At 38.2% G+C, this 10604-nt stretch overlaps 1 pseudogene; it reads right to left on the bottom strand.

Moving 5' to 3' along the window:
- Positions 1–681: 681 nt before the first annotated feature.
- Positions 682–2638, bottom strand: LOC138990183 (ribosome production factor 2 homolog pseudogene; annotated as a pseudogene).
- Between the last annotated feature and the right edge of the window lie 7966 nt (positions 2639–10604).

Genomic DNA, 10604 nt, shown 5'->3' with positions numbered 1-10604 from the left:
AAAACAACTGGAGCAACTTAGCACACATGCAATTGCAGAACGTGGGGAGAAGCTGCCAGGAGGGAGGGGTGAAGAGCACAGAAACCAAGACAACTCTACAGCAGCAGTACCATTAACTCTGGGTAAGCATCAGAATTACTGAGGGAACTGTTAAATACAGTTTTCTTGAGCCCCACTCCAGGAGGCTGTGATTCCAGAGGTCTGGGAAGGGCCAGGACCTGTGTTTTTGAAAAATGTTTCAAATGATTCTGACTGAGAACCATTGCCCCCATCTTAATAGAATTCCTCAATGTTCTCAGCAGTTCTACCTGATCCAGGCTTACCCAGAGGAGTATCCTATTTTCTTGTATTTGAAAACAATCTTCCTGGCTGATATTCTTTTTCTTTATGACTGATTAAACTATGAGTCATGTTAAGTTTTTATTTTCATGTCCCCAGTGCCTTTTGTGTCCCCAGAGCCTGGCACACAGTGTATAAATGTTTTGGGAATAAGTCAGTGATTCTCAGGTTTCACCCTGTGTGATAATCACCTGGTTAGTGATAGTGTGAAAGTGAGAGTCACTCAGTCGTATCACCTGTAGCTCTTGTTAAAAAACAGGTGGTTGCACCCATCCCCAGAGTTTCCAACTCAGTAGGCCTTGGTGGGGCCCAAGAGTGTGCATTTTTTTTTTTTTTTTTTACTTCATATAACACACCATGGTTTATGTACGTTTCTTCTTGTACAGCATAATTGGGTTGTGTAAAGGAGCCTCTTTGCCAGGGACTCAATCAAGGAAACTAAAATTTACATTTAGGGAAAACAAGTTTGCAATACTAAGAATAGGAAGTAGAAAGCCTTTTGCCATTTTTCTAGGCACAGGGCCAGTCTTCAAGAAAATTTCAAAACAAGCTGTTTGGCTTTGACTTACTCCTACTCAGTATGTAAACACCCAGGGCCTCCGTGTGCCCTTTACCTAGGGCTACCTGGTACCCTCAAATGTCCTGTGCCTTAACTTACCATTCCCTCTTTTCTCACTTCCCCTTAGCAAAACTTCTTTTCTCTCTGAGAAGATGGATAAGGCTCCATTTAGTAGCAGAATCTCTTGAAATTAAAATAATCAAAATAAGGTAATATGTCAGGTAGTGGACATCTCAGAGATTTATGTTCTAAGACATAAAACTTAAAATCTCAAAATGAATCTCTGGTAGAATTTGAGGCAGAACAGGAAAGTCAGGTTGTAGGTATATGCTGGGAGATGGGGTCAAAGTTTCCAGGCAGCTCACACTAAGCATGTATACAGTTACTTTGGAACATTTATACTTTCCATGACTTCCTCCCTTTATCTAGGGCTTAACTCAAAATTCTCTAAAATACCACTGGTTGTTCTAGAGATCCTTCCTCACTTATCTACCCAATGAGACATGGGACATTGTAGGGGGTGGGCAGAGGGTAATGTCACATCATAGAAAGAAAAAGGCATACCTGGGTATAATATCTACAGTAAGATTATAATTTTCAACCTAATACTAGTATGTTACTGTTCATAATGTATATAATATATATAGTTTAGGTAAATTATCAAGTTACAAAAATATACAATAAAATCTTATAAGAAACTCTGAAACAATGGATGCTTCATAATTCTCTTAAGACTACAATAAAAATGCAGTTATTGGCTAAATTCCATCAATTCTTTTTAATTCTCTTTGATTTGTTCTCCTCATCTTCTGCTTTCCTTTCTGCAGGTCGCTTCTTCAGCCCCTTCATTTTCCTGGTTTGTAGTTTGCTTAGGTCTTGCTTTTGCATATGAATTCTTCCATAAGTTGTACCAAAAGTATCATGAGAGATATTTTTCTTCTTCTTTGGCTTCAGGGCTTTGGGCATTTTCATAGATAATTTATAAAGGTCATCTGATGCCAGGTGTGTCCGCCTCAGAACCAAATCCAACGAGGGTCCCATCTCTTCCAATTCAATCCGTGGTGTTCTACAGCCAGATTTCTTTAACAGCAACTTATAGCTTCGAAAGTAAATCTTCCCATTCAGTGCAGTGAAGTGTAGAACATACTCTAAACCAGCCAGGCGGATATTTGATACCGTGGGGCCTCTGAAGAAATCAATAAGAAGACTTTTTAGTCTTCTGTAGTCTTCTGTTACATCAAAATCATCACCTGCAAATATTAACATGGGTTTTGTTCCCTCAGGACATTTACTATTCTTAATATCTTTAAGGGAGACAAATTTCTCAATACCTAATTCAATCATATCCAGCACATGGTAGTCATACATACGACCTATTACTAGATTATTTGGCTGCTTCTTATTATGGGAGCCAAACATGAATAAAGAACAATCTGACTTCTTTGAAAAAAATTCCAATGATGTCTGATCCTCAAATGGCCTTGTAATATTTTTCTTTTTATACAGAATGCCATAAGGTTTCTTCAGTGCATACACATCTCTAAGCACTTGTGTTACTGTTGAATTTGCATTTCCCCCTTTAATCAACATAGCATTTTTAATATTTTCACTGAGTTTCGGTTCTCTCTTCTCAAGGAATCTCTTGGCTCTCTTTGTTTTGGGTTTTACAACTCTATCCAAAGCGTCCATCTCTACCTCAGGGGACCCGGTGAACGCACGTGTACCGCCGGCTTAGGCGATAGGGCTCAAGAGTGTGCATTTCTAACAAGTTCCCGGGTGCTGCTGGTGCTGCTGGTCTGAATTCCACACTTTGAGATCGCTGGAACACATAGAGTTTGAATTGTTAAAGCTCTAATTCTTTTATTACAAAATGAAAAATTTTTATAGATGGTTGAAAGATTTAAAACTTTTCCAGTTTTTGAATTGGCCTTAACATTTTTCATCCCTTGTATTTTTTCCCCCTTAAAAATTTTATCCTCTCGAAATTGAAAAAGAAAACCATATTTCTCAAGTAACACCTTTCCTGTGATATTTTATTGTTTATTTCTCCTCTATATGTGAATTCTCTTGAAACAAAACAATTGGAAATAATGGAGGAGTTCCTACTGATAATTCTTTTAAACTTGTGTCATTAGCATTGCAGATGCATAATCTAACAGTAAATTATCTTTTAATCTAAAGCTTTAGTTTAATTTACACTTTTGCTTCTTTGGTTAGTAGTTTTTTTTTTTTTTAATAATTTTTTAACCAAAAAAAAAAAAAAAAAGTGAGTGAAAATAGGAAAATAGTCACATATGCATTATGAGACCAGTTACCACTAGAAATGCACAGCACAATTAAGAAAGATGAGTACTACAGAGTGATTTGTCTGATTTTCCTGAGGCTTGACAGTGCATACTTTTTATTATAGAGATAAATATAAATTCATTCAGCATATATTTTCAGGAAGTTGTATTTCTTTGAGCAAATACATGATTTTTTCCCCTATATTTATCTAGCTAGAGATTATACATGGGGATTGATAGCCCTTATATGTACTTTTCAACCTAAGAAATCCTTTGTAGGACTTAAGGATAGCTTTCCTTATTCATACAAAATTGTAACAGTATGCTTTCTTTGTAAAATACTCCCTAAAGATTGGATCAGCTTTGCAGCCTTATGCCTTTGAATCTGGGTGTACTAAGAGTTTCTGATGGTGAAGTAATAAAAGGTATTGATTTTATTTGTTATACTCTCATGAAAAGGCTGTATAGCCAGATTGATGGGATGGAGGATTACTAAAAATATTTTATAGGGTTAGGAAATTTGAATTGTGTATACAGTGCTGAATTTGAGCATATTGCTGCGTTGAAGGCAGGCATCTTGTAAACAAACTCTTGCAGCAAACCACTCTTGCAAGGACATTAGTCATCAATACATTTTTATTAAGTGCATGCCATGACTCCAGCACTGTGTTAAATCATCTTCTATCTCAAAAGTTTATTTTTGTCTTTTGCATATAAATTGGTAAAAAAATTTATTACCCAAAATAGGTATACTCAAGTTAAAAAATTTAAGATATAATTTGCATACAAAGAAAATTACAGATCATAAATGTACACATAGATTTTGACAAGGCATATACTCCTGAATTGCAACCCTTGTCAATCAAGACATTTTCATCACTCACTAATTGCCTCACATCATTTCCCAATCAACCTCTCCCTCCCATAAATAACCCCTGATCCAATTTCTGTCACATGCACTCTTGTGTCTGTCTTCTTTCACTAAGTACAGTACTTTGAGATTCATCCTTATTATGTGTATCAGCAATCAGTTCCTTTTAATGGCTGACTAATATTCCATTGCATGCGGCATAGGCAAATTTCCCACAACCTGCTGAATCTTCCCCAATGGAATGAGAATGTTGATAGGATATGAGGGCTACCCTAAGTTTCCTCCACTCCTCATACACTTGAGCCATTTTTCCTGAGAGTTGAAACCTTTCGCTTCCTTCATTGGTATCACTAGGGTCCCACTGTTCGATCAGAATTTAAATACAGAGTAGAGGACCAGCATTTCTAGCAAGCTCTCCATGGGGTGCTGAACATCCCGTATGAACATTAATGATTGACACTCTTTGCTTTAAGCAAATATTTTGCAAATATAAAGGATTGAGGAAAGGCCTAGAAGAATTAAAAATGAGTAACCAAATTTCTTCCAGTAATTCATTGATGGACTGAACTAAGCAAGTTTCCAAGATTATAAGAAGATTGTGGGAGGTGACAGGGGCAGGAATCTTTCCTCAGAGGTGGGAGAAACGTAATTAATTAGAGGGGAAGTGGAGAATGGGACATGAGCAAGTCGCTCCTTTCTGTGCTTGATAAGATGGGTGGGGGCAAAACAAGAGGCAAAGGTGAGACGGGAAGAAAGTAAGACAGCTTGTGGTATCTTACAGGGAGAAAAAGCAGATTTCAGTTTACCTAAAGAACCAACGCTTCCCTTGCTTTCCTTCCAGATCACTGTTCTCCCATCTGCTGCCTCCCTGAGGGCTGCCAGCCTCACCTGTTTTTCCTTGTTGTTGCCTCCCAGCAGAAATGTGAGTACAGTTCAAAATTAAAAGAGCAAGTATATCAGTGTTCCTGAATCACTCGTTTAAAAACACAGCCCAAAGAAATGGGATCTTTTCTCTCAAGTGCAGTGATAAGGTGCTTAAATGCCAACATGATAAGACCAAGATAAATAATAGCAACAAGCCCTGTGATACACCCCAAAATGTCAGGCTGGTGTCACATGCTGTCCAATGAAATGTTCTGGATGATCTAGGGGCTGGGAGGGGGATGGTGTATACTTTTCATTCATAGAATTTATTCTTTTAAAGTGACAAACTGCTGTGAAATGTTTCTATCACTGCCGTGAAGTGTCTGGCTATCTCAGTCTTGCAGTCTTGGCACAGACACTGTGCACAGATAAACATATGTCTCGTATTTCATCTGTCTTTGTTCAGTGCTGCTCGGGCGTATCTCCTTGACTGCCAGCATCACCCAGCAGTCCTGGAGAACGGGGCTCAAAGAGTGTCTCTGGTTATGTTGTATCAACAGGCTAGTGCATCCCCACCCTCTACTCACCTTAGGTCTTTCCTCCTTTCTTCTCAGAGCTCAGAAAGGAGATGAGATAACTGAAGTCATCCTGGCCTTTATCCTAGCCACAACTTCCCTTTTCCTCAAGGGAAAAGCTTTTGCCTATACTTAGGCCCTTTAGGTATTTTAGAACATAAGGTGGTTACACATCCTTTGCTAGTGGAATATAGTCTAACAAAAATACAAAGTGATCTTCACTTTCATTTAGTGTCTGTTGTTAGAAATATTGATATATTTCATTGTGAAAACATGAAAAAAGTGTTAGTCGCTCCATTGTGTTTGACTCTTTGTGACCCCATGGACTGTAGCCCGCCAGGTTCCTCTGTCCATGGAATTCTCCAGGCAAGAATACTAAAGTGGGCAGCCATTCCCTTCTCTAGGGATCTTTCTGACCCAGGGATAGAACCCAGGTCTTCCACATTGCAGGCAGATTCTTTTATCATCTGAGCCACCAAGGAAGCCCCATATTTCATTACACTATATTTTATTGGCATTATTTTGAAGTTATTATATATTACACTTATGAATAAGTGATTATATTTTTTAAATGTTAAAAAACTTGAAATGCTTTAAAATGAAAAATGTTGAAATATCCCAGCTCTGTCTACTGAACAGACCCAGTAACAATGACTTCTCAGTAATCACGAGAATGTTGGCAGCTGTTGACTAAAAGCAGCAGTAGGGGAAGGTCAATATATAAGGTTTTGGTGAAGGGGGAGTTCAATACCATTAAGCACTCTTTTTTTTTTTTTTCTTTTTTTAAATTTATTTTAATTGGAGGCAAATTACTTTACAATATTGTGGTGGGTTTTGTCATACATTCACATGAATCAGCCATGGGTGTACATGTGTTCCCCATCCTGATCCTCCCTCCCACCTCCCTCCCTATCCTATCCCCAAGGGTCATCCCAGTGCACCAGCCCTGAGCACCCTGTCTCATGCATCAAACCTGACTGGCGATCTATTTCACATATGATAATATACATGTTTCAATGCTATTCTCTCAAATCAGCTCACCCTTGCCTTCTCCCACAGAGTCCAAACATCTGTTCTTTACATCTGTGTCTCTTTTGCTATCTTGCATATAGGGTCATTGTTACCATCCTTTTAAATTCCATATATATGTGTTAATATACTGTATTGGTGTTTTTCTTTCTGACTTACTTTGCTCTGTATAATAGGCTCCAGTTTCATCCATCTCATTAGAACTGATTCCAATGCATTCTTTGTAATAGCTGAGTAATATTCCATTGTGTACATGTACCGCAGCTTTCTCATCCATTCATCTGCCGATGGACATCTAGGTTTCCTCCATGTCTGGGCTATTGTAAACAGAAGCACTCATTTTACAAAAGGTTTTTTGTTAGTTTTGATCCAATGTCACCATAAAGGGATTTAATGCTTCTCTAGGTGTGAGGAAATGCAAGGATTGAGATCATAAAATCTATTCCTAAAAACATCTATCTAAAGACCTGTCCCACCAGATTCCCTGGAGCACAGGCTGCCTCACTCCACCCTGCATTCCCTTAGGGGCTATGGAAAGTCAACAGGGTTCAGTCTCTGTAGGGGCAGATGGCAAATACCATCGTTTTTCAATTGTTGGCAATGCTTTTGGTAAATGCCAATTTGTAGTTGACACACTCAAATTGTGGGCTCTGAATACTGTTTCTTCCTGAAAGCTACCAGTAATTCATGGAGAGATTGCTGGTTCCAGATACAGAATGGCAAATGACAAGCTGAGATGAGATCATCTTGTTATGCTAGAAAGCAAGGCAGCTGCCCATTGGCTAATGGTGGGCAATTTTGGCATCAAAAAAAAGATGACAGCGATTGATTGAAATACACTGATTAAATAAATATGCATGAATCTATAATGATACTCAGAAGAGAAAGCCAAAGCACCAAACACAACTCATTTGTCATTATTAGAGTTAGTCAACTCTGTACTCTGAAAATCCGTATTTAAAGGGAAAACACTGACTTGATCCACATTTCCTGTGAAAATCTATTTTCAAGTTATAAAATAGCACTAGTGCATGAGGGAACGTTTTCTTACAGAAGTATTTTAATGAACACATGTGGAAGGAATGATAGAACAATTCACCATTCTATAACATCTAATGAAATAATTGATTCAGGCAATAAATATTTATGGATGCTAAAACTAAGAAACCAATGAGGAACTGGATATTCCAAGGAAGGTAAAAGGTCACCTTATAACTTTACAACTACTTATCAGTGAGCATCTTTGGCCGTCTACGAAGGGCAAATAGGTATTGTGTACTTCCTCATGTGGTATCACATGAAATACATAGAACCACCTATGAAGTATCCACGTCAAAAATGTTAGCTCTGTATTTAATCAAGTCTTTATAACTAAATTCTAGTTACAGAAAGATAGATGATAGAAAACAAATTGGAAAAAAAATCAGCAAGTTATGAACTGTTATGGAACAACTGACCCAGGTCACTGCTTGAGAAAAGGGTGATGTGGACGATGAATGTGCCAGACAACAAGAGACTTAAGAGACATATTAACTTCAACAGCAGAAGCAACAAAATTCCCTTCTGTTAGTTAATTCTGTGTCTTGAATCTGAATGTGTATTTAAGCAAAGAACTGGGATTGGTTTTTAGACTCATGTTATGTATCTGCTAACCTCTAGTGAAGAATATGGCTGGCTATTGATTTCTGCATCCTCTGCCCTCCCCTTTCTACTTCCATCCAAATCCAGTGGGGACAAGTTCAAGAAACTAATAGCAAATAGAGGGGCATAAATAGTTCTTACTCAAATGGGATTTCTCTGAGGCTGTCATGGATTCTGGGGTGGGTGGGGGAGGTTTCCACAGAATCAAATGCTGTAACAAAAACCAGGTAATTTTGTGATCAATACTAAGTTATAATTATATATGCTGAGGTAAATGTAATCAAATCTCATGCTCTATGGTGGAAATTATTGTACACTGTGCAGGATTGTGCTGCAGGCATCTAAAGAGAAATTTCCTCTGAACCGTCTGTAGAGTATTAATAGTTGATTAGAGTTCTCTAAGTGTCAAATATAGGCAGATATAATGGGAACAGTAGTCCAAAGTACAAACACCATTTGATCAGGTCCCTCTGTTTAAAATTCAGAACATGTTTTATACATGTACATGCGTGTGTATGTATTTATCCAGTTTCATTGAACTTATAGTCATGGAATTATCCTGACTGGTTTTTAAATTTTTAATTGGATGAGTTTCTTAGTCACAGCTAGATGCGAACAGTTCCAAGATAGTGGTAGAGATTAAATATCCTTAAAAGGGACATTTGGGGATAGAATAAACTTCATTATGTAATAGACTATAATCTAATCTCAGAGCAGTGATTATTTCTCCTTTTTATTTTTTTGGTCAGATTCCTTTGAGAATCTTAAGAATATTCTAGATTTCTCTTCAGAGAAACATGTGAATATGTGAAAAATTAGCCTACAATTTCTGAGAGTTCCTGCCAACTCCCCACTGTGGCGGATCGCATTTTCCAGAGATGGCCACAATAATAGTTTCCATCCATATGCACTTCTACAGTGTAACTTGCTGCTCTCCCATCAAAAAGTAGAGTCTAAAGCTTCTTCTCTTGCTTCTGGGAAGCCCTGAGTGATTTGCTGAAACAGAAGAATCTAGTAGAGGAAATATTCTGGGACTTCCAAGGTTAGATCATAAGGATTCTTGCAGCTTTTCCCAGGAACTTTTGGAACACTCGCTCTTGATAGTGTTCACTCACTCTCAAGACACTCCATCCCTGAGCATAGCTACCATGCTGTGAGGGTCACAGACTCCAAGGAGAGGTCAAATGTGGCCACTCAGGTTAGCACATTCTACTGAGCTCATAGCCAACCACTACTGCCAATATGCCAGTCCTGGGAGGGAGCCATGTTGGACACTCAGCCCAGTTGAGCCATCAGATGAGTCAGCCCCAGCCAACATCAGACTGCAGTTGCATGAGAGACTCTGGGAGGGAACTGCCCACTTGAGCCAGCTGATCCACAGACCTATGAATCATAGTAACAAAGTATTGTTGTTCCAAGCTACAAAGTTTGGAGTGATCTCTTACACAGCCATAGACCCAAGGACCCTTACTGAGAATCACTTTTAATGATTTATTGAGAAAAGGAAATGAAGTTATACAATATAGTTAAAAATTCTTAGGTCTAACAACTTAATAGCAGTACATTAGTATATCTTGTAAAGATTTTACCTCCTAGGTTTTTAAAGCATTTAGATATATTCAGACTTGAGCAGTTGTTGTTTTTTTTATTTTATTTACAAATAACAGGTAAATTTGGCCTTGGAATATGGAATGAAGCAGGGCAAAGACTAATAGAGTTTTGCCAAGAAAATGCACTGGTCATAACAAACACCCTCTTCCAACAACACAAGAGAAGACTCTATACATGGACATCACCAGATGGTCAACACCGAAATCAGATTGATTCTATTCTTTGCAGCCAAAGATGGAGAAGCTCTATACAATCAGCAAAAACAAGACCAGGAGCTGACTGTGGCTCAGACCGTGACTCCTTATTGCCAAATTCAGACTTAAATTGAAGAAAGTAAGGAAAACCACTAGACCATTCAGGTATGACCTAAATCAAATCCCTTATGATTATACCATGGAAGTGAGAAATAGATTTAAGGGCCTAGATCTGATAGATAGAGTACCTGATGAACTATGGAATGAGGTTCATGACATTGTACAGGAGACAGGGATCAAGACCATCCCCGTGGAAAAGAAATGCCAAAAAGCAAAATGGCTGTCTGGGGAGGCCTTACAAAGAGCTGTGAAAAGAAGAGAAGCGAAAAGCAAAGGAGAAAAGGAAAGATATAAACATCTGAATGCAGAGTTCCAAAGAATAGCAAGAAGAGATAAGAAAGTCTTCAGTGATCAATGCAAAGAAATAGAGGAAAACAACAGAATGGGAAACACTAGGGATCTCTTCAAGAAAATCAAGATACCAAAGGAACATTTCATGCAAAGATGGGCTCGATAAAGGACAGAAATGGTATGGACCTAACAGAAGCAGAAGATATTAAGAAGAGATGGCAAGAA

Source organism: Bos mutus, chromosome 2 (genome assembly GCF_027580195.1).
Source record: "Bos mutus isolate GX-2022 chromosome 2, NWIPB_WYAK_1.1, whole genome shotgun sequence".
NCBI classification, from domain to species: Eukaryota; Metazoa; Chordata; class Mammalia; order Artiodactyla; family Bovidae; genus Bos; species Bos mutus.
Note: the sequence above shows the minus strand (reverse complement) of the source record. Positions and strands in the feature narration are given on the sequence as shown.